Raw genomic sequence first — 25,264 nt, 5'->3', positions numbered from 1 at the left:
ACAGAGGAGGAGAGACACAGAGGAAGATCTTCCATCTGATGATTCACTCCCCAAACGACTGCAACGGTCGGTGCTGTGCTGATCCAAAACCGGGAGCCTGGAACCTCTTCGAGGTCTCCCACACTGGTGCAGGGTCCCAAGGCCTTGGGTCGCCCTTGACTGCTTTCCCAGGCCACAAGCAGGGAGCTGGATGGGAAGTGGAGCTGCCAGGATTAGAATCGGCACCCATGTGGGATCCTGGCGCATTCAAGGCGAGGACTTCAGCTGCAAGGCCATCGCACCAGGTCGCCCTGTATATTTTCTTAAGGTCTGTTTGAAAAATGGAAATGCCAGCAGTGTTGTAAAGAAGGTGGTAGTGTTGCCTCCAATGCCAGCATGCCATATGGGAACTCTTTGGTATCCTGGCTGCTCTGTTTCTAATCCAGCTCCCTGTTAATGGCCTGGGCCAAGCAGTAGAAGATGGCCCAAGAGTTGGCATCCATGTGGGAGATGAAGCTGCTGGCTCAGCCCTGGCTATTGAAGCCACCTGGGGAGTAAACCAGTGAATTAAAGAGCTCTCTTTGTGTCTCAAATAAAAAGTAAATCTTGAAAAAAAAAGTGAGGGGCAGGTATTACGGCATAGTGCATTAAGCTTCCACCTGAAGTACTGGCATTCCACATGGATGCTGATTTGAGTCCCAGATGCCTTACTTCTGATCCAGCTCCCCACTAATGCCCGGGAAAGTCAGTGACAGATAGTCCACGTGCTTGGACCCCTGCACTCGTATGAGAGACTTGGAGGAAGTTCTTGGCTCCTGGTTTTGGATTGACTGAGCTCCAGCCATTGCAGTCATTTAGGGAGTGAACCAGAGAACAGAAGATTTTTCTCTGTCTCCCTTCTCTCTCTGTAAACCTGCCTTTCAAATAAAAATAAATATTTTATAAAATAAGAATTACAGCAAAGTATCTTGGCTAATTGGGTAAACAGTGGCACAATCACTTCAATATCTGGAAATACATGATGGTTTAAAACCTATGTCAGTTGCCTGGCACAGTAGCCTAGTGGCTAAAGTCCTTGCGTTAAATGTGCTGGGATCCCATATGAGCGCCGGTTCTAATCCCAACGACCCCTCCTCCCATCCAACTCCCTGCTTGTGGCCTGGGAAAGCAGTTGAAGATGGCCCAAAGCCTTGGCACCCTGCCACTCATGTGGGAGACCCAGAAGAGGCTCAGGGCTCCTGGCTTTGGATTGGCTCAGTTCCAGCTATTGCAGCTGCTTGGGGAATGAATGAACGGACGGAAGATCTTCCTCTCTGTCTCTTCTCCTCTCTGTATGTCTGACTTTCCAATTAAAAAAAAAAAAAAACTAGGACAGTTAATTTGTTATATAACGTTAGAATTTGTTTCCTCAGTGCCTCAGTGTTCTGGTAGATAAAGTGGGCCAATATTCTGTCATGGCTCTGTGGTGCGGAAATGGAACAGTCTAAAATGCTACCGTAATTCTAATGAAAATGAGTGAATTAAGTGCAGTGAGTAAAAATAAATCTTCATCTTTAGGAAACAACAGAATATTTTTTAAACATTTATTTTTATTGGAAAGTCAGATACACAGAGAGATGGAGAGACAGAGGAAGATCTTCCGTCTGATGGTTCACTCCCCAAGTGACCTCAGTGGTGGAAGCTGAGCTGATCTGAAGCCAGGAGCCAGGCACTTCCTCCAGGTGCAGGGTCCCAAGGCTTTGGGCCGTCCTCCGCTGCTTTCCCAGGCCACAAGCAGGGAGCTGGATGGGAAGTGGAGCCCTCAGGACTTGAAATGACACTGGTATGAGTTCTGGCGCTTGCAAGGTGGATCAAGCGTTCATTGTGGCTGTTTCCCTGCTGGTTGTAAATAAGTTGAGAATCTGATGAGTTTAAGGAAGGCACATTTCTTCTTTACCTGGCTAGCCACCGACTGTAGGAATGCTGGGCCTCTTTAAGGGTCGCAGGCGTGTGAGCAGATGGTGCTGAGAGCGGCCATAGATCCGGGCTGCCAGAAGCCGATCTGAGGCTAATGCTGTAAGAGCAGTGGTGCTTTTTCCTTTCTCTTTCCCGAGAGTTTGTGGGAAGCAGGTGCTCTGCCACTCAGGCCGTGGGGAGTTCATTTGTGGTTTTTTTCCCCTCTCTGTCCTTCGGTGAGAGAAGAGCCTGGCATTTCACCACCTACAGGCAGCAGGCTTCCGTGCGAATAGCAGGTGTGCAGGCCATGGTCTCTCCTGTCTTGTGCTTAAACCACAAGGGGAGGAGAGGGAGAACTGGAGCAAGGAAAAGGGAAAAAACTGGGAAGAAAGGCACACAGACTGTTCTAGAGTCCATGTGGTCTGGGACAAGGCAACACACACAGCTGCTGGACCCCATCCTGAGCACCACTCCCAGCCTGTTGGTGCTGCAGGTGCCTGTATACACAAATCAAACCTGTCGGACCCTCAGAATGGCAAGAGCTGGGCATTTGGCCTGATGACATGGCCAGATACTACTTATGACATGGGAGAATCATCTGCCCCCAAGAAGCACTGTGGGCTGTCGCTGCTAGCCTTGCCTGGCCCCCATGGCGGTGGTCCCGGCATAGCACCCTAGTACCTGCTCTGCCCCCACAACTCATGTTCAGGGCTTTTCTCATCAAGAAGTGTCAGTCACCCTTATCCCTAGGCCACCCAAGTCCCCTTGAGTGGCATTTTTGATGGCAAGAGGATGGGCTATGTCTTATTTGCTTATTTGGTTAGGTTAGAAGTTAATCTAGTTGGCAGGTGGAAATTGGAAAAAGTAAAGCCATTTTATGTTGCTCCCTTCTCCCCCAAATGAGGACTGCAGAGTAAACCTTTCCATAAGTATCAGCAGAGAGCGGTCTCTGGAAGTTTGGGCCAGATGAGCTTCCGGGTCCTTTTCCACCCCAAGATGTCAGAGCTGAAGACAGCAAAATACGGATTTGAAAGAGGCCCACAGCCAGGGCTGAGGTTGAGCTGTGGGCAGGTGTGTCTGGAGGTTGGTGGGATTAGTCAGCTCCTGTCTGTGTCCCCAGGGGAGAAGAGAATGGCGGGACAGGCAGCAGAAACAGAATGGGCTGCTGCCATGAAAGCATTGCCACAGTGCTGTGAAGTCACAGTCGTCTTCGTGCAGACCCTGATCAAGAGGGAAAACTTTCTGTTTGCCCACCTGTGCCTGTAGAGTTGTTATCCAGGGCAGGCCAATTCTCCACCCTGTGGCACTGACATCCTCTGTGAGTGCTGGTTCGTGTCCCAGCTGCTCTACTTCCCTTCCAGTTCCCTGCTTATGGCCTGGGAAACAGTAGATGACGGCCCAAGTGCTTGGGTCCCTCACCCATGAGAGAGACCTGGAATAAGCTCCTGGCTTCTGGCTTTGGATCAGCTCAGCTCCAGCTGTAGAGGCCACTTGGGGAGTGCACAAGAGGATGAAAGGGAAGGCACTACGCAGAGAGGAGATGTTGACTGTCAGGGAAGGTGATGGGAGGAATGCGTGAAGGCACTCACCTCTCTACTGGGATCTCTCAGAAATAGGATGAGACTTCAGGGGCAAGAGCTAGGGGCCCCATGCCTTACAGTGTCCTGTTTTTCCACCAGGGTCTGCTAGTGACTTAATACCGTGCAATCAATTACTCCAAAACTTGGTGGTCCAAAATAACAATTACTATTATCTCTCATCCGGGTCAGGAAGTTGGACTCAGAGCAGTTCCAAGCCAGGATGAGGCTGCTCTCATCTGAAGGCTAGATTGGGGATGCAGGTTCCACTTCCTGGGTAGCTCATATGTACGGTTGGGTAAGTGGTGCTGGTTGCCTTATCTCTTTCACCACAGGCGTCTTCATCTGAGCTTCAAGTTAGCATCGTGATGTGGTAGCCAACCTCTGCTATAACATGTGGCTAACGTGGCCCAAGTGGAAATTGCAGTGCAATTTTTCTAGATTTATTTATTTGAGAGGAAGCGAGACAGAGAAATAGAGGTAAGCCAAGACAGAGAGGGGAAGCCAGAGAGACCATTCCCCTCTGAACACGCCAGGTCTGCTTGGGTTGCACAGAATCAGAACCAGCTATTTAAGCCAACATGCTGCCTCCCATGGTCTGCTTTAGTAAGAGGTCAGGAGCCAGAGCTGAGCATGAAACCCAAAAAGCTAAAGCCCAGCTCAAATGTGCTCAAGAAAAAAAATCAGATAAAACCTAATCGTGATGTCTTCTTATCATTTGATGAATGTGCTCAAATGGTGCTGCACTGTACTCAGATCAGCTTTGCTTTTGTGATAGCAAGATGGCCGCCTGCAGTGCCAACTTGGTGTTTGCTTTTTAAAGAGGGAGCCCTGGTTGGCACTGTGATACAGCAGCTTGGTATAGAGGCTTGCATCCTCTTCTCATCCAGCTTCCATGATGGCTCACGTACTTGGCTTCCTGCCTCCCGTGTGGGTGGCCTGGGTGAAGTTCTAGTCTCTGGCTTTGGCCTGGCCTAGTGCTAGTTGTTGTAAGCATTTGAAAATTGAACCAGCAAAAGGAACATCTCTCTCTGTCTTCAGAGAGAAGTCTTTCTCTGCTGAAACCTAAAACAGACAAAACAGTTTCAGGGCCAGTGTTGTGACATAGTTGGTTAAGCTACTGCCTGCAACTATGGCATCCTGTAGGGACATCTATTCAAGTCCTATCTGGTCCACTTCTGATTAGGCTACCTGTTAATGTGCCTGGAAAAGTAACGAAGACGGCCTGAGTATTTGGGCTCCTGCCGCCAGTGAAGGAGACCCAGGAGGAGTTCCACACTCAAAACTTTGCCCTGGCCCAGCCCTGGTAATGCTGCCCAAGTTTGTTCTCTCTCTCTGTCTTCCCAAAACTCTAGCTTTCAAAAAAAAAAAATCTTAAAATAAAAACTAAACAAACAGAAATGGGTCTTTTATGTTAGTGTCAACAAACATCATAGTGGGGCTTTCATTGCCTTGAATATTTATCTCGTAACTGGTCAACATGAGCTCCCAAGTCACACAACCATCTCTACTCTGATTTTAGGAAAAAAAAAAAAGAAGGGTGAGTGGTGCCAAGCTGGCAAAAATCAACCACAGCCCACTACAAAGGCATCCACATTTATCTGACTTCATAGCAGACATGAACATGGCGCTACACTTGTTCCTTACGCTGGAGACGTCTGGTGCCAGACCTCCAACCTAGAATCACATCATTGTTTTCCATTACTCTTCTTGCAGAGCCAGAGGAAAATTTATTCATCTGTGAAATTTGTGTTGTGCATCCAAGCCCAGAGATTTCTCCTGGGTTGCCACGCATCTGGTGTCTGTAAGCCTAGATGGCTCCCTGGGGAGCCGTGGCCTCGGTCTGTGTTGGTGGCCTCACTCCCAGTGGCATGTGCTGTGCTTCTGCGGGGAGGTGGGAAGAGCAATGTCCCAGGAAGCTCACAGAAGTATGCGATCAAAGTTCCTTTGTTAAAGAGAACATAATTGCGTATGTGCCAGCGGCGCGGGGTGCAGGAGTAGCCCACTCTTGCAGAACCTGGTGGCTGACTCAGGATGGTCAGCCCTTCCAAATGTAGACTCTGTCCCTGAGTTGGGGGGCGTCCCTGAAGACCAGTCATGACACACACAGCTGTACACCTCACCCCTCACTTGGGCACACATCAGTTCTAATTGTGTAGTTAAATGTGTAGTTCTGGACAAGTTTTCCTCCCATCTTGGTCCCCAGTCCATAGGGAGGTGTGGTTAGGCGTTGGTGGGGACACTCGCAGCAGAGAAGGTGGCTTTAGGCTTCTCAGGAATTATTTTTCAGGGCCAAGCATTGTTGCATAGTAGGTAAAGCCATCATCTGCTACCTCAGCATGCCAATATGGGTAGCGCTGGTTCATGTCCCCGCTGCTCCACTTTCTATCTGGCTTCATGCGCCTGAGGAAAACAGTGGAAGATGGCCCAAATACTTGGTCCTCTGCACTAATGTGGGAGACCTGGATGAAGCTCCAGGCTCCTGGCTCCTGGCTTGAGTCTGGCCCAGCCTGAGCAACTGTAGCCATTGGGGAATGAACCAGCAAATGTAAAAATCTTTTTCAGCGCTCCCTCATTCTCTGAAGCTTTGACTTACAAACAAATCTTTTTAAAAAATTATCTTGCATACCTGATTAACAAAACAAATTAGTAGTAGTAGTAGCAGTTTAGAGATGCTTTCTTCAGAAGTAGTGTTTGCATACAAGGCTAAGCCACCACTTGAGGTACTATTATGAGGAATTTCATGAGAAAAGACAAACGTGACTTCAGCTCTTTTCTTAAAGGAATAATTTTAAAGGATTTATTTTTATTTGAAACACAGAGTTTACACAGAGGGGAGAGACAAGAGAAATTTTCCAACTGCTGGTTCACTCCACAAATGACCGTAACAGCCAGGGCTGAGCTGATCCAAAGCCAGGAAACAGGAGTTTCTTCTTGGTCCCCCATATAGATGCAGGGGCCTGAGGACTTAGCTCATCCTCCACTGCTTTTCCAGACCAAAGGCAGGGAGTCAGGACACAAAGGGGTGGCCGTGTGGGCTGCCAGCACTGGCAGGTGGAGGAGTAGCCTCACCACACTGACACCAAACGAAGAATTTTCAGAGGACAGTTTCACTGAGTAAAGCAAGATTTATTGAAGATCGGAACCTCCTGCTGCAACATTGGTGGAGGGGAGAGGGGTGGAGAGTTTCAAGAGAGATAAACCTGAGAAAAAGGGTGGAAGTGGTTCTTTCTAATCACAATTTTGAGGGAAAAAAAAATAGAACAGCAACTAACACCCACAGGTCAGAATTCTAATTCTGTCTAGCTTGCTCAAAACAAGAAGCCATCAGAAGGGTGTGACTTCTGTTCTTAAATAAGCTGAAATCTCAGGCTCTCCTTGCTTTCTTCTGATAAAACCTGAGAATCAAAGAAATGGGGGGTCAAAGGCAGCTTTTGAGGAGCCCCTCTTCATTCTCTTAGAAGAGGCTTCCTGACTTTTTCTATTCCATAATGAAACTGAAACTCGGAGAAGTGGAATTTACATTCCAATAAGAATGACTGTCCACTTGCTATTCTTACCGTAAAACCAGGAGCTAAGAGGAATGTGTCTTTCCAAAGGGATTAAATGGGAGAGAAATAAGATTTTATATTTTCAAAGGAAAATTTCACCAAGAGCTGTGACCCTAACTGCCTGTAAGCCAGCCTGGCTCCCCACAACCATGTCAGAGCGCACGTTCGAGTCCCAGCCGGTCTGCTTGTGGTGCAGCTTGAGGTACTTGAGCTCTCGTGCCTGGCAAGATAACAGACGATGATGCAAGCACCCGGGCCCACGTGGGACACACAGGTGGAGTTCTTGACTCCTGGCTTAGTCCTGGGCCCAGCCGCAGCTGTTGGGGCCAGCTGGGAGTGGAGCAGACAGAGGATGTCTCGCTCCCTGCCTCTCACTCACCTTTTGCTTTTCACTTAAAAGAAATCTTAAGAGTAGTTTGCAAGAGACTTTTTGTAGGAATTAAAGGAATATATGGAAAAATTATTTCTGAGGGCTGCCTTTTCCTATGACTAAGCACAGCTGGGAGGCCCCTCGGGAGGGCCTGTGATAAGGGTCCCTCTCCGTGGTGGCTGCGGCCTAAAGCCAAGGAACCAGAAATGTTCCCAAGGAGCTCACCCCTGGAACAGCACTGTCTGCTGGGGCTCGAGACAGGAGCCTGCGACCTCCTGCTCTGCTGCCATCTCTGCCCTCCGTGGATGCTGGCCTCCTGGGTTCATGTCTCAGCCTCTGGCTGCTTCTCCCTGGCCACTCTGGCATCCTGAGTGAGAGGACAGTGGGTGCCCACAGGGCTCAGCTGTCCTGCCTGTCTCAGCATTCGGCAGATACTGCGAAAGCCATCTCTGCATTTGATGAACGCTGTGTTCTCTGAACTTGAGGTCACGGTGGGCCTCATTTCCTCCCCCTCTGCCCCTGCTGTGGCTGCTGCAGAGAAGCAGCCATCGGCTCAGATGTTTTCTTCGCCTTGACAAACACACCCATGGGAAACAAGACCATGCGTATTTTCTTGAGAGGCCCTGGGACCCTCCCCTGCCAAGTGGGATAGCTACAATCCTGGAAAGGACAGAGGCCAGCCCGCTGTGGCTGGCGCAGGTAGGGTGTGTATGAGGGGTGGGGTGGCGGGATGAGGCGTGTAATTCTGTTCTTGCAAGTGTTCACAACCCGAGGCAGTTCCCCAAGGCCTGACGTGATGCTCAGATAAACTATCCCTCCAGAGAGCTCAGAAACTTGCCTGGTTTTTTGGAACTTACAATGTGAAACGCTTCAACCTCTGACCCTTGGTAGTTCTCATAGACTCAGTGTTCCCCCTGGCCTGGAAGGAAGAAGATGCGACATCAAAATTGGCATTTACAGAATGAAACTGGTTGCTAGATCCACACCCTCCGTAGAAAGAAAAGACGCAACGTTGTCTTCCGACGAGATGGCTTTTCAGACTATTTCCTGTGTAAGAGTCAAGTATACACCGGGTGTGGTGCTGCCTGATTTTAGATGAGACCGTGAAGGGAGGATGTGAGATTTCCCCACCTTGCTTTTTCGGTCCCATGTACTTAGAATATCCTCTCACAACAGAAGTTTAAAAATAAATAATGATAGATGAAGTCAGAGAGAAAAAAATGTAGGGTTGTGCTGTAATACTATATGCCATCCAGATGTGAGAACGTTTAAAAGAGATCCACTAGGGACCCGGCGCTATAGCCTAGTGGCTAAAGTCCTCACCTTGCAAGCCCAGGATTCCAGCTGTTTTGTCGTGGACTGCTCCCCTGCAGAATTCCGCAGGAGCACTCTGAGGAAGCCAGACACCAGGCCTGCTCCCACCACTGCCTTCCCAGGCCTGTCAGAGGGATGGCGGCCCCCCGCGGAGGGCTGCTTGCTATGACACTGATCCTAGGACTCACATCCTGTGGGTGACCTGCCCACCCACCAGCCCCTCTCGGAAAGACGGCCCTCTGGCTGCCAGGAAGAGACCGGGGCTCCGTCTCGCTTGTGACCTTTCAGTCACACGTGGAAGTCCCAAAGGTGTCCTTTGAGGTAGGGAGGAAAGGAAAGAGGGTGGGTGCTAGCGGCTGGTCACGGATCAGCCAGAGGCATAGCTCCTCGCACCTGCTTATGGTACACAGACTCCCTCCTGTGTCACCAGCATCCTGTATGGGCGCTGGTTCGTGACCAGTTTCCATCCTGCTTGTGGCCTGGGAAAGCAGTGGAAGATGGCCCAAGTCCTTGGGACCCTGCACTCGTGTGGGAGACCCAGCAGCAATTCCTGGCTTCTGGTTGCTGGCTCCAGATCAACTTAGCTCCGGCTGTTGTGGCCACTTGGGGAGTGAACCAGCAGATGGAAGATCTTTCTCTCTAGCTCTCCTTCTCTCTGCCAGTCTGCCTTTCCATTGCAAATAAACAAATCTTTAAAACGCAATTTATCATTTTCTCAAGAGACTATTGAACCAAGCAGAAGACAGAAATTGACCCGTAAAATCCCACCTCTTCCCACCCCCCCCCCCCCCGCCGCACTGCCTGCAGCCACCGGGAGCACACCCCGGGCACCTTCCCTGCCCTGGATGGTATATAGACCATCAGTATGTGAAGCAACTTACTGGGGGCATTTCAGGATTCTGCCTGAAGTTCCCAGACAAGAACCCGCCTGAGCTGGCTGCACATGGCGTCTTTGAAAAGCAGTGCCTCCTAGACCCAAGGTTTTGCTCCCTCTTCTGTGAAGGCAGCTACATCCGACCTAGAAACCATTTGTCCACTTGTTGGAGCTCATTTCCTCCCTTGAAGGACTCTGGATAATGAGCCAGAAAAAGGGGAGGGGGTAGGAAGGGGACTTCTCTTCAAAGCCTGCCGATTTGCCAATTGTCTGGCACCCGGACCACCTGGCAGCCTCCACCTCGTGCCCTAGTACAGCTGGCATTGACGTTGGTTCATGACCCGGTCCTGTGTGCGCGCAGGCCTCCTGAAAGGCTAGCTGCCAGTCCGCTGCTCTGAGGCAGGTGGCAAAGCTCATTTTACTGACTTGCCTCAGGCTCGGCCATGGACTCTCCCAACATCAATGGCTGGGTGATTCACACGCATTCCCAGGGGACAGGCACACTGTGCAAGCTGCCGGTTGGTACCTGGAAACGTGGCGGCCACAGGCCCCAGCAGAACAGTTCCTCCTGCGACTGGACTTGGGGTTCTTGGCTCCCACTCTGGGCAGGGCCCCTTCCACTGGCCAGAACGAACCCAGGAGACAGACCAGAGGGAAAAGCATGCAGCCCCATTTTAAAACGGCACCCCCGGGCAGCAGCAGCACTTCAGCTCTCAGGTCCCTAACTGCACGCCGCTGATGGAGAGGCTGCTCTCAGCACGTGTGCAAATGCAGCCTGGCTGCCTGCTGCCCTCGCAGCCCAAACCCGGTGGAGGAAAGTGGACTCTTCCAAGGCACAAAACCCAAGGCAGGTGCATGGGTGTTTACAGCCCTTAAGGAAATGTACTGGAGGCAGGAGGGGTCTTACCTGGGGGAGAATTCTAGAAACACCTCTTGTCAGTGTAGGGTATGTTTTTAAACAGTCTGTTTTTCTCTGAGGGATAATGTAAAGGTCTGGGGAATACTGGCTGTGAAAAGGGGGAGCAGCTGGGTCCTTCAGACCAATTCGGTCCTTCCCTCCTAGAAGCCATGGGATTCAAGCAAAGCCTGGGTGGCCCTGATCCCCCTCCCAGATTGGCACTGCATTTCCTGCCCAGCAGCGGAGTGGGCACCTGCCCCAGAGCCCGGATCTGGGGGGCCTGGAGCCCCACAGAGTTCCGAGGTGAGCATCTCATCGCTGAGAGCTGCCATGCCGAGTTTCTGCTTGCAGAGCCTGGATCTGAGAAATGGCTAGAGAGAACTGCAGGAATCCCCCTGAATCTGGGTGCTGGGTCCGGCCAAGCAGGTCATCCAGTCGTACTGCATTCTTGCGCGAGGTCAGGTCCCCGGTGGCTGAGATTAAGAGCAGGGGAGTAAGGCCCTTGCAGTGGGGTGAGGCTGCCCCAAGCAGAAGCCCTGTGTGGGCTGCTTCCTCCTGCTCCCATGGGATAGTACACTCGTGACCAGCTGAGACGAAGGTGCTTAGGAGACCACAGCTGGAAGGGGCCAGACTTCCACTAGCTGGCTAGACCTCAAAACCACATTTCCTTGTTCTTTCTTTTCTTTTCATTTTTTTTTTAAAGTAATTTGTTTTGTTTATTTGAAAGGTAGATTGACAATGGTTGGGAAGAAACAATGAGATCTTCCATCCATGGCTTACTTCCCAAATGGCCGCAGTAGCGTAGGCTGGGCCAGGTGAAAGCCAGGCGCTAGGAACTCCATCTGGGCCTCCCATGTGGACGGCAGGGCCCAAGCACCTGGGCCACCTTCTGTTGCTTTCCCTGGCGCCTTGGCAGGGAGCGGGAGCAGAAACCACAGCTGGAACTTGAACTGGAACTCTGATAAGGGACGTTTGCCTTGCGATTTACGGCTTAACGTACTGTGCCACATACCAGCCCCTGAAGCATTTTGTATGAGCTTGAGAAAACAATTTTTTTTATATAATTAAGGATCTGGGTAAAGTGGTCATCGTGGGGAGGAATCTAAAGTCCCCGAAACCGCCACCTTCGTGTATTCCATCCGCCAAGACGGAATATGTGCGTAAGCCTTCTCGCTGTTTTCAGAAAGGTGCATTCTTTGGCAATTAAGAGGAACCTGTTTTGTGCATTTAGTTAATTAAGACTGAGAAGTATTTTCCAGTGGGAAGATTTGCTTCGGTAACCCAGGATGTCTCTGAACACAGAAGGTCTAGAACATTTGAATGTCACCCCCAGTTGTAATAGACACTTGTGGGTGCAGAGCTGGGAGAAGCCTGGGCTGGCCAGTCTGTAGCACCTGCCAGCACATGCAAAGGCCAGGACTGAGGGCAGACCGTGCCAAGCAGGGCTTTAGCACCCGTGAGATTCAGGACTGGACTCAAACCCTAGCCACAGGGAAAGTCACAAGATTTGTGGTCCAGCCATGGAGTGCATGTGTCAGGACTGGACCTCCTCAGTTGCTGATGGCTGTGCAGTGGACAGCACGTCCAGTACACATGGGGGACATGACAGCCAGCACGTCTAGGCCAGCAGAAGACATGGAATGCCTAGTTAGAGAATGAACAGCAGAACAGGCTGGACAACTCTCCTGACCAAGCTTTGTAGCAAGTGTCTAGGTCCGTGGATGCATTAAAGTGGACTTGGTCAGCCAGTAGACCTTGGGAAGATCTCCGCCGTGGACAAACAACACTGGGGATGCCTCAGAACTGTCAGAATAACTCAAGTAACACCCTCGGAACACTCTTCCGCCATCAGGCTCTCTAGGGCGTCATACGCTTGTCCCCCATCCCTGGGTGCTGATGTAATTTGACAGCAAGGAACTTTCTCCTTCCCTTTCCCCCTGTGGACAAAGGAGAAAAATAAAAAAGAATGATACATTTGTCCCACCCACCTTCCTCCATGCCTCAGTGCTCCCCACTCTAATCAGAGGCCCACATGGGTGTGTATCCCTCTTAATGATGTAAACAATATTAAAAAGAAAATTAAAAACAAAGTTCGAATGACAGTTCAGGTCTTCCTTGTGCCAAACCAGCCAGGGGGCAGCATGAGATGTTTATACCCACATGAATTGCTAACGTTTCCTCTACAGCTAACTCTAATTATTTAGGCACCGGCAAAGCTGCCAGCCCCACCGGGATGCAGCCCGATGGCCCTCCGAGGATTTAGCAGCCTTCCACAAACACTCGTTTATTAGCACCTGTAGTCAGTGTAGCCAGCGTGAGTCACTGCCTCAGACTGCGCCTGGCAGAACTTCCTCAAAACACAGCGCTTCCCAGACGAGACTCAAAGGCCTCTGCTCCTCTCATTGGAAGCTAGTTTCTCCAAGCACTTTGCGAATACCAATTCATATTCTTATTATATTCACTTTGACCCATGGTTTATTCAGAGCTGCATTCCCAACTCCAAGGACTGGGGGGTTTCTAGCAGCCCTGGCTGCTGCCTTGCAAGCGCCAGGAGCCTCAGTGTGCCAGGAACACCTCTGAGCTCCCACACTTGGCCTTTCTTGTGAACAAGCGCAACTCCTCCGGTGCCAAGGGTGCCTTTGAACTTGGTTTCATTCAGCACACATTTAGTGAGTGCTGCCAAGTGCCCGGTGCTGTGCAAAGTGCCCAGCCACTAATGGCACACGAGCTCACACTTCCTGCTCTCCCCAGGTTGGCTTTCTGGTGAGGAGAGGTCATAAACAAATACACGAAGAAGCCAAGTAATCGCTGGTAGTGAGTGGCCAGAGCTAGTAAGACAACACAAAGGATAATGGGCTGGAGATGACAAGGGTGTGTGTGTGTGTGATCAGTGGAATTTTGCTTGGGAAATTACATTTGCATTGAGACTTGAATGGTTATAATACACTAACTGATCACATCCTGTTAAGGTGCCATGTGTTTTTAAAGCAGCTCCATGAATAAATTCGAAGAAGACACAGGCATTGACTGCTGGGAGGTGGCATGATGCCTGGCCCCCATACTGTCTCTACCATCGACAAGTTCCTGCTAGGACAGGAGGTAAACAGATTTTTTTTAAAGATTCATTTTTTATTACAAAGTCAGATATACAGAGAGGAGGAGAGACAGAGAGGAAGAGCTTCCGTCTGATGATTCACTCCCCAAGTGACCGCAACGGCCGGTACTACACCGATCCGAAGCCGGGAACCTGGAACCTCTTCCGCGTCTCCCATGCGGGTGCAGGGTCCCAAGGCTTTGGGCCGTCCTCGACTGCTTTCCCAGGCCACAAGCAGGGAGCTGGATGGGAAGTGGAGCTGCCGGGATTAGAACCAGCGCCCATATGGGACCCAGGGCGTTCAAGGTGAGGACTTTAGCCGCTAGGCCACGCCGCTGGGCCCCTAAACAGATATTTTGAAGAAGAAAACAGAGTGGTATAAATAATTATTGCATTACAACTTCCAGACAAAGCTATTCTACAACACACTTGCTGCTGGCCCAATAGGTGGGTGTTTCTCAGCCAGAGCCTGAGTGTGCAAGATGCAGTGCAGGAAATATCCCTGAAAAGATATTTTCTCGTAGGACAGACACCCCTGTGGGAGACAGTGCACTAATTTCTAGCCAATTCAAAGATTTGAACAGCCAGTGAGGTGCTGCAACAGGCTAATCCTCTACCTTGCAGCACCAGCATTCCACCAGTTAGTGTCCAGGCTGCTCCACTTCCAATCCAGCTCTGTGATTACTGCCTGGGAAGACACTGGAGAATGGCCCAAGTCCTTGGACCCCTGCACCTATGTGGAAGACCTAGAGAAAGTTCCAAGCATCAGATCAGCTCAGCCCCAGCAACAGTGGTCATTTGGGCAGTGAGCCAGTGGATGGATAATTGTCTCTCTCTGTCTATTCTTCTCTCTGTAAATCTGTCATTCAAATAAAAATAAATAAATAAATCTTAAAAAAAAATGACCTGGGGCCTGGCACGGTAGCCTAGCAGCTAAAAGTCCTTGCCTTGAATACGCTCCAGGATCCCATATGGGCACCTGTTTGAATCCCGGCTGATCCGCTTCCTATCCAGCTCCCTGCTTGTGGCCTGAGAAAACAGTCGAGGACGGCCCAAAGCCTTGGGATCCTGCACCCGTGTGTGAGACCTGGAAGAACTTCCTGACTCCTGGCTTCAGATCGGCACAGCACCAGCCGTTGTGGTCACCTAGGGAGTGAATCATCGGAGGGAAGATCTTCCTCTTTGTCTCTCCTCTTCTCTGTATATCTGACTTTGTAATAAAAATAAATAAATCTTGAAAAAAAATGACCTGAACAATTAACCTAACTGATGTTTGGATTGAGAACTGATTTAAAAAAACAAAAGACTTCAAATATGTCTAATACATATCAGGATCCCAAGGCTTTGGGCCGTCCTCGACTGCTTTTCCAGGCCACAAGCAGGGATCTGGATGGGAAGTGGAGCTGCTGGGATTAGAACCAGCGCCCATATGGGACCCAGGGCGTTCAAGGCGAGGACTTTAGTTGCTAGGCCACCGTGCCAGGCCCAGGAAGGAGTTCTTTATGGGGACCTTGACAATACACAACCTCTGGTATTACCAGGGCAGCTGTGACAGGGCACAGACCTAGGCAGTGCAGGTGGGGTAAGAAAAGCCTGGGTGAGGTGTAGGGAGAGAGAATTCTGGAGCATTTCTAGAACTGAACACCAAAAGTAGCCCCACCCAGGGTGGGACTGCTCCATTGCGGCGCTGAGCACACCTGGGTGTCTGCGGTCAGCTTGCGCTTCCTGCTTTCTGCTTCTGAGATTCCTCTCTGAAGGCTTCATGAAGCTCCTTCAGTCTCTAGGGACCAGATCTTCGGTACTGATGATCAAGTTCTTAGTTGGTCTTAAAATCCTTGAGTTGAGGTGCCAGTGCTACGGCCTTAGGCTAAGCTTCCACCTTTGGTGCCAGCATCTCATAGAGATGCGAGTTTGAGTCCCAGCTGCTCCACTTCCCATCCAGCTCCATGCTTGTGGCCTGGGAAAGCAGCTGAGGATGGCCCAAAGCCGTGGGATTCTGCAGCTGTGTGGGAGACCCGGAAGAAGCTCCTGGGTTCAGCTCCTCCCAGCTCCAGCCATTGCAGCTCTTTAGGGAGTGAACCAACAGATGGAAGATCTCTCTGTCATTCCTTCTCTCTGTAACTCCACCTTTCAAGTCATAATAAAATAAATCTTTTTTAAAAAGGGAAAAGGAAAAAAGAAGAAGAAGAGAACGCTGAAGTTGGAAGGAAGTTAGGAGAGATCTGACTGCTTTCACGGACAGAGGAGCTGAGGCTGGGGGCTCACACGATCGGGTGAAGGCTGGCACTGGAATTTCGGCTTTGCTTCTTCTAGGAGCAACCTTTGCTACTTGCAAAGTGACATTCATTTCCTCTGTTCGTGTTCTCCTCCCGCTTCCATTCAGCCCGTCTCAAACTGTTTGGTTCCCTTTTTTTTTTTTTTTTTACATTTTATTATTATTATTATCATTTTATGATAATAATGATAGGCTCCTGGCATTTCCCTTATCTCTTCCCCAATTCCCTCCCCACCACACCTAGTTCCTCTATATCATTACTAACATATAGTTCTTCATACTCAGTCATATGGCCATCATTGCGGGCCTATTGTCAAGATATAGTAAACAGTTTCACTGTAAGTCCATCTTTGTCTGGAAGTAGAAATGCATACTGCATTGTATCCTCACATCTGGATGTTAGTCTCCATTTCACAGCTACTGTACATCCCCTTAAATGAAAAGTCATAATACAAAATCAACAACAGAAAGAAAAATAGAAATTTACAATGCCATGAAGTTAAATGACATGTTACTAGATATGACAGTCTCCATTACACAGCTACTATACATCCCCTTAAATGAAAAGCCACAAAACAAAATCAACATCAGGGAGAAAAAAGAAATTAACAACACCATGAAGTTAAATAACATGCTACTAAATGACTAACGTGTAGCTGAAGAAATGAAAGTGACATATTCCAGATTCTAAAATAAAAAAATTGTCGGCCTAGGATAACATATCCAGCAAAGCTTTCTTTTGTCTTTGAAAATGAAATAGAAGTCTTCCACAGTAAAGAAAAGTTAAAAGAACTTGCCTCTTCCAAACCTGCCCTACAAATGATACTTCAAGATGTTCTCTTGACAGAGAAGAGGAATAGCACCTACCAAAACCAAAGGCAAATGGGAAGAAGATCCCAGTAAAATGACAACAGAAGACTAAACCAATGAACAACCCATTGCTAAAATGACAGGACCAAAGCACCACCCATACATATTAAACTCTGAATGTAAATGGTTTAAGCTCAAACGTCATAGATTAGTAGACTGGATTAAAAAACAAAACCCATCTATTTATTGTCTAGAAGAGACACACTTCACCAACAAAAATCAGTGGGAACTGTATCGCATGGGTTTTGTTGTTTTCTTAGTTTCATCTCTTCAAAACACTTCCTTCTGATTAAATCATTCAGTGACTCCTAGATCACACAGTAGCATCATTTTCTTCAAGAAGGTTCACTTTTCTTTCACCGAAAGAGCTGAATACATTGATTTAGCAGAACCTTCAGAGAGGAGAGATTAGCCGTGGAAGCACAGTCAAGCCTCTGTGCCTGTGGTCCTACAAAGCCTGACAGCGCTGGGAGAACCCTCCCTGACAATGTCTAGAGTTAGCGGTGTTTGAGGTGGGTGGACCAAGTCCAGTTCATCCCTGGCAGCCGGGATGGGCACAGCTCTGTTCAGGAAGGCTGTGCCTGCTTGGGGCCTCCGTCTCATCTGCTGGCTCAGGTCTTGATATGCTCTGAGATTCTGCACGGGATCACATAGGCAATACTCAAGTGGCACCATGCGAGAAGGGAGTTGGCATTTTCCAGTTCAATAAGCTTAAACTAACTGCATAATTTGGCATCAAGCGGATTGTGTTTTACCAGGATTTTCCAGCATGGCAGTCTCTCTCGATCAAGCCAAATAAATTGTTGCCAGTCTGGGTTTCTGTGAAAATCCGTAATTAAAATACCCTGTGTCTTTGTGTCACAAGTATCCCAGCGATGGCCCACAGGGCTGTGCCCAGCGCTTTCCCCCATCACCGATGCGAGACAGTCTGCGCCACGCTTTGGAGACAAACTGTTTCACATTTCAGAGGGTCTCAATCAATCAACCTTCAGCGTATTCCTTCAGAAGGGATCCCGGGTCTCTGACTTTGCTGGAACCTCTCAGTCATTCCTTAGGGAACCCAGCAGGTGATTGAAACACCTATTTTCCAAAAAAAAAAAAAAAAAAAAAAAAAAGTTAAAGATACAAAGACAGGCTCATTGCAGCTTAATTCACTGGATTGCAATACTCACTCAAGACTGGACACATCTTCCTTCCTTCCTTTTTTTTTTTTTTTTTTTAAGATTTTACTTATCTGGGCCCGGCATGGTGGCCTAGCAGCTGAAGCCCTCACCTTAAACGTGCCGGGATCCTGTATGGGCGCCAATTCTAATCACAGCACCCCCACTTCCCATCCAGCTCCCTGCTTGTGGCCTGGGAAAGCAGTGGAGGACGGCCCAAAGCCTTGGGACCCTGTACCCACGTGGGAGACCTGGTAGAGGTTCCTGGCTCCTGGCTTCGGGCTGGCACTGCACTGGCCATTGCGGTCACTTGGGGAGTGAACCATCAGATGGAAGATCTTCCTTTCTGTCTCTCCTCCTCTTTGTATATCTGACTTTCCAATAAAAATAAATAAATCTTCAAAAAAAATTTACTTATCTGAAAGGCAGAGTTACAGTGAGAGAGATTTCATCCACTGGTCCACTTCCCAGATGACCGCAATGGCAGCGGCTGGACGAGGCCAAAGCCAGGAGTCTGGAGCTCCATGTCGATTTCCCACATAGGTCGCATGGGCGCAGACACCTGTACCATCTTGTGCTGCTTTCTCAGGTGTGTTAGGAGGGAAACAGACCAGAAGTGGCACAGCCAGGACTCAAGCACAGCCCCTGTGATCTGCCCAGCGACACAGGCAGCAGTTCAGCTTGCTGTATCACATCCCCTCGCCCCAAGGCCAGGAATTTTAGAAGAAAAAAAACAGCACATTTTTAGTTGACCATTTTGAAGGCTAGAATTCTACAGTTTGGTGCCCTGTCTGCTTGGCCTGTGGTTAGGGTGTTTTAGCTGTGTCACCACGTGACTCGGGGCATCCTATGCAGGGAGCCTGCACAAGAGCTGCAGGCAGCCCATGTGTGCAAAAGGTCATATGGTGAGATAGCATGCAGCAGCCGTGTTCGCTGTTTAAAGGAACTAATCCCCTCCCCTGGGCTCTAACTCAAGGAGCTCAGCTTTAATCCTTTCCCTAGGATGGTCCAGAGCCAGTCATTCCCGCCAGCGCTTTGTGCTGTTCCATCTGGGGTCCAAACTTCCGATATGTGAGCCTTGAGGAACAGCTGGTCTCCAGAAAGAGACTGGTGTTGGGGATACTGAGTGCCCCATGTTCCCGCTCCTCCATGTTCCAGCCCAGCAGGCATATGTCAGTATGCTTCCAGTTCGTATCTTAGAAATGGAGTCCATCCCATCATCCAGTGAAATGAAATCCAAAAATATCAGAACATCTGTCTACATGTGTTTTATGGAAGGGAAACGTTAAGCCTCCCGACCTTTCACATTTTGAGAGCCTGGCAGTGCCTTTGTGCCTGTGTGGTTTGTGTGGTGTGTGGGCATAGCAGGCATATGCTGGGACCAAGGGAGAGTCCAGACCACAAAGGGCACTCTTGTCCCCACTACCATTTATTGCTGCATAGTTGAGTGGCCTGGGGGCTAGCCATTCACAGCCCACGGGCCCAGTTCAGTCTAGTCTATTCTTATAAATCAGATTGTGCTGGGGCCGTCTGACTCACTCACTTCTGGCAGCTTTTAGTCAACAATGGCTGACAGCGCTGTTGAGAGTTGAGTGGCTGTGAGAACGTATGCCCCACGAAACACAGCATGTTTACCATCAAACACGTGACAGAAACCATTTGCCAACCCTGCCTAGAATAGCTCCATTTTTGTAACATTTCATCCGATGATGAAAGCAAGGAGGGTTGCACAATGAAAACCTTTCTGTAATGCCTGAGTTTATGGGTCATCTCATGACCAAATTCTTTCGTTTAAAAAAATTATTTGCTTTTATTTATACGAGAGAGAGATCCCATCTGCTGGGCTGCTTCTCAAATGCTTGCAGTTGTTGGGACTGAGGGGGCCAAAGCCAGGAGCAGGGAACTCCCCCAGGTCTTGCAGGTGCGGCTGGAGCCCAGTCCACTGGGCCCTCGGTGCTGCTGGTGGCAAGCTGTGCTCAGGAACAGGAGCTGGACTTCATCGCCAATACCACAGTGAGGGATCCTGGAACCTTAATTAAACATCGTATCAGGTTAGACAAAGCTCTTCAAAGAATGATATGATTTACTTCTTTTTTTTTTTTTTTTAATTTTTATTGGAAAGGTAGATACACAGAGAGGAGGAGACACAGAGTGGAAGATTCATCCAACCATTCACTCTCCAAGTGGCTGCAATGGCTGGTGCTGAGCCAATCCGAAGCCAGGAGCTTCTTCCGGGTCTCCCACATGGGTGCAGGGTCCCAAGGCTTTGGGCCGTTCTCAGCTGCTTTCCCAGGCCACAAGCAGGGAGCTGGGACTGCTGGGTTACAAACTGGTGCCCACATGAGGCCCCAGCGTATGCAAGACAAGGACTTTAGCTACTAGGTTACTGTGCTAGGCCCACTTTGGCTTTTTAACCATCGATTAAGATAAAGCGAGCGAAGGTACATAAGGTACTTAGTGCAGAACATACCACACAGTAAGTGCCATAGAGCATGACTCTACCCAAGTGTCTCCCGGTTCTCCGGCTCTCCAGCCTCCCAGGTCACCTTTTCCTTCAATAGCTCAATGAAATCACTCTTGCACTTCTCTACTGTGACAGTCCAGGACACACCCTTGAATTTCTGCCAGGTGCTTGTCTTAGTGTATTCATTGTGCTGTAACAAATTAGCATAGATTGGAAGACTTATAAATCACAGGAATTTCTTACAGTCCTAGAAGCTGAAAAGCCCCAAATTAAGTATTCTCTTTTCCGTGAACATACAGTACTAAATACAAAATCATCCACCGCGAGATGCTCTTGCTAAACAACCTATAGATGTTTTTGAATTACTGTTTTTCTAACTCCAAAGCTAGAAGATTGAATTTTGAGCAGGGCTCGAAGTCAAAATTTGCGTTATTCTCTTACGCAAGTCTCTGCAGCGGGACCTGGGGCACTGGAAGATTGACCAGCCTCAGCTCCCAGCTCAGTCCCTGGGGAGATGAGCTCCTGCTTGTCTCCACTGCCAGTCCTTCCTGCTAGCAGTGGTGGTGCTAGCATCATGGATGGGGGACATCATTATCTCACCACCACTGTCGGCACTGGCACCACCACAGGCAGGGGTGGGCACTTCACTAACAAGTCATCCCAGGCTGGCAAGGGAATGCTGTTTGGTCTAAAGCATTCATAATGTCGAAGATGGATTCAGGGATGGTTGATGGTTAAACCCAGCACAGGGAGACATAAATGGAAGCCCACTGGCTGCTCTTGTAAGGTTTGCTAACTCTTGGGCCCGGCGGCGTGGCCTAGAAACTAAAGTCCTCACCTTGAATGCCCCGGGATCCCATATGGGCGCCGGTTCTAATCCCGGCAACTCCACTTCCCATCCAACTCCCTGCTTGTGGCCCGGTAAAGCAGTCGAGGACGGCCCAAAGCATTGGGACCCTGCACCCACATGGGAGACCCGGAAGAGGTTCCAGGTTCCCGGCTTCGGATCGATGCAGCACCAGCCATTGCAGTCACTTGGGGAGTGAATCATTGGAGGGAAGATCTTCCTCTCTTTCTCTCCTCTCTGTATATCTGACTTTGTAATAAAAATAAATAAATCTTAAAAAAAAAAAAAAAGATTTGCTAACTCTTTAAAGTAGGAAAGAAAGTACTAGATGAGTGTTATCCCTCCTACATTGGGATGTTGTAAATGAGATGTGGCAAGCCAGGGGAACCAGAAAGAACCCTTGGAAATACTGTACCTGAATTCTTGTTGTGAGATAAAGAATTCATTTTATGATTTAAGGCAAGTTTATGTATTATTTCTAAAACAACACAATACTGCTTCCCCCCTTCATGAGCGCTCTATAGGGAAGAATGAAGGGGAGTCATATTGCTCAAAGCCAGGTTCCAAAGGTTGTCTTCTGGCAGGTTCCAGATTGTGAAAAATTAGAAACTGGTTAGTGCTAGAGTTAATCTTCATAAAGTTTGAGAGATCTTAATTTTTCTACAGAAAGTTTGTTTTGGTTTGATTTGGAGGGGCTGCTTTGTTTTTAAGATTTATTTATTTGGGGCCCAGCGCAATAGTCTAGCAGCTAAGGTCTTCGCCTTGCATGCACAGGGATCCCATATGGGTGCTGGTTTTAATTCTGCCGGCCCCACTTCCCATCCAGCTCCCTGCCTGTGGCCTGGGAAAGCAGTCGAGGACAGTCCAAAGCCTTGGCACCCTGCACCCGTGTGAGACCCAGAAGAGGCTCCTGGCTTCAGATTGGCTCAATTCTGGCCATTGCGGCCACTTGAGGAGTGAATCAATGCACAGAAGAGCTTCTCTTTCTCTCCTCCTCTCTGTATATCTGAATTTCCAATATTTATTTGTTTACTTGGCCTAGCACAATGGCTTGATTGGCTAATCCTCCCCCTTCAAGTGCCAGTATCCACGATGGGTGCTGGTTTGTGTCCCAGCTGCTCCATTTCCCATCTAGTTCCTTATTTGTGGGAAAGCAGCAGAGTATAGCCCAAAACCTTGGAACTCTACACTCACGTGGGAGACCTGAAGGGTCTCCTAACTTTTGGCTTCAGATCAGTTCAGCTCTGTTTGGCCACTTGTGGAGTGAGCCAGCAGACGGAAGATCTTTCTCTTTCCTTCTCCCCACAGATCTGCCTTTTCAATAAAAATAAATAATTTTTTTAAAGATTTATTTGTTTGAAAGACAGAAATGCAGAGTGGGAGAGGCAGACAGATCTATCCACTGATTCACTCCCTTCATGGCCATGACAGCCAGGGCTTGGCCAGACTGAAGCCAGGAGCCACGAGCTCCATGCTGGCCTCCCACGTTGGTGGTGGGACACTAGGACTTGGGCATCTTTTGTTGCTCTTCCAGGCACATTAGCAGGGAGCTGGATTGGAAGCAGAGCACAGGGACTGGAGTGACATTGAAGTGGAATGCCATTGTTGCCCAGTGCTAACCCCTGGCAATACTGACGGGGCCTGAAGGAAATCCTCTGCTCTTGCTGCTGGGCTTAAGGAAGCTACTTGACGTCCTTGGGCACACTGCACTGTCCTTTTCTTTTTAAGGATTGATTCCATTTATTTGTTATTTTTAATTCTCTGAAAGGCAGAGTTAGAGAATAGACAGAGGTCTTCCACTTGAATGGTAGAGATGGGCACTCCTCAGATGGCTGCAGTAGCCAGTGGGCAGTGACGAGCGTCCTGCACATCTCCCACGTGGGTGCAGGGCCCAAGGACTTCAGCCATCCTCGACTCTCCCCCGGCCACAGGCAGGATGCTGGATTGGACACGGAGCAGCCAGGACTCAAGCCGGTGCCCCTATGGGATGCCAGTGGCAGCCCAAGAACAGCACCCTGTCCAGGAGGAACTGTCTCGGTTTTAGAAAGCAGCAGCCAGTCTTCTCTCTCAGCACATGAGATCTGTCGGCCTGGGCTGACACTGCAGCACATCACTATTCAGTATTTAAACACTCCTTTCAAGAAACCTTGCTTTAGCAGGCTTTTCTTTGGCATGTCCTTAACACAAATCTTGTTTTTCTCTCGGGACTTTATATGATTGTCTGAATTTTCAACAAGCATGGGAAATTTTCACATTTTTAGTGCTTTTTGATTACTTTCATTGGAACAGCTTCCTGAGGATTCTCCACTAGCATTACCATGGTTTTTACAAGTTGCATTAGCTTTCTGTTGCTCTTACAAATTAATACATGGTAACTTAAAGCAATACAATTCAATATTTTTCCAATCCTGGAAGCAGGGCTGTGTTCCTCCTGAAAGTGCCACCTGCAGAATCCATGTCCTATCTTCTCCAGCTTACTGGAGACCTCCAGCATTCCTTAACTCAAGACCTCAGCCTCCATCTTCGAAACCAGCAACATAGCATCTTGACACTCGCATCTCCCTCCCAAGGAATTTACACTGGGCCGATGGGATTATCTAGGACAAACTTCTAAAATATGAACTTGTTTATCTCTACCAAAACAGATTGGTTCTACAGTGTGGCGGTGGTGGGAGGTACAGCCTAGTGTGGGGTGTTTGGGTCATGGGGCAGAGCCCTCAGAATAGATTAGTGCTTTTCTCACAGAAATGGGTTGGCTTTCTCAGGAGTTCAGGGCCCCTCTCTTTGAGCTTCGGTCTCCCACTTTTTAAAATACACTCTAAGATCCTCATCAGATACATCTTCCAGAACTTGAATTGCCCAACCAGTAGAACTGGGACCTAAATATTCATGAACCTCTTCTTTTTAATCATTCGGTCTCAGGTATATTATAGCAAAACAAAGACAAAATGAAAACAAAAAACTCAAAAACAAACTGCTCTAAGCCATCGCCCTATTTCAGCACTCTATTTCATATATAAGGTGTCATACAGACAGGTTCCTGGGATTAGAACTTGGACATCTGGGGCTGATGTTGTGACTTGCAAATAAACAGTACTAACTGTTGATAAAACAAACAAACAAAACCAAAACAATTGCAGGCCAGGATCCCATGTGGGCACCGGTTTGTGTCCCAGCCCCTCTGCTTCCCATCCAGCTTCCAGATTATGGCTTGAGTAAGCCCTGGGACCCTGCACCTACATGGGAGACCTAGAAGAAGCTCCTGCCTTTCGATCGTTTTAGCTGCAGCCATTGTGGCCATTTGGGGAGTGAACCAGTAGAGGGAAGACCTTTCTCTCTGTCTCCTCTCTGTAAATCTGATCAGTCTTTCCAACAAAAGTAAACAGATCTTTAAAAAAAGGGGGGGGGGTGGGGAGCTTGTCCTGCTCACTGCCACTCCTCCCAGACTGCCGAGAGCAGCACTCCTTGTCCATCAACACTCACAGAGAAGAACTGCATGAGAAAGTTGCAAAGCTGGGACAGTCTTAGTTTTCCTACTTTAAGTCATCTTCCAAAAGCAAAACTAAGCAGGTGGAGCGTGATTAGTCCTAGATTATAACAGTTAAAATGGAGGAGTTTTATTTATTGAAAATCACATAGCAATTGCAATAAGATAAGTGATATAAATTAGATTCTAGGTATTATGCAGAATTTCCTAACTGTTGGATTCCAATGAAAGAAAACAAGAACTAGTTAGCAGTTAAAAAGAGGAAAATAGCCCTTTGCCTTAAAGTGACAGTATTCAGTATAGGATTTAACTAACAATGTGGCACTGGGACTTGAATAGATTGTTTCGTTTAGTCTTTGTACGCCTTATACAATAAAAGCTCTGCTTCAAAAGCTGATGTTTCAGAACCCAATGATAATAAGTGCAAAATCATTAGTTACAAAAACAAACAGGTTTATAATAAGAGCTGGGTTTCGATTTGTAATTTTAAGGGATTCCGTTTTTATGAACCGCATAAACAAAATCTTCCTGTATATAGGATTAGACATTGGAATAGCTCAGGGAATTTG

The 25,264-nt window shown here is 48.5% G+C and overlaps 1 long non-coding RNA gene across 1 annotated transcript in view; it reads left to right on the top strand.

The window, feature by feature from the left end:
• The window catches only part of LOC105942517 (uncharacterized), a 48,423-nt gene that overhangs the window by 22,509 nt on the left and 650 nt on the right, over positions 1-25,264 (top strand). The window lies entirely within an intron of this gene.

Source organism: Ochotona princeps, chromosome 3 (assembly GCF_030435755.1).
Source record: "Ochotona princeps isolate mOchPri1 chromosome 3, mOchPri1.hap1, whole genome shotgun sequence".
In the NCBI taxonomy this organism is placed as follows: domain Eukaryota; kingdom Metazoa; phylum Chordata; class Mammalia; order Lagomorpha; family Ochotonidae; genus Ochotona; species Ochotona princeps.
Note: the sequence above shows the minus strand (reverse complement) of the source record. Positions and strands in the feature narration are given on the sequence as shown.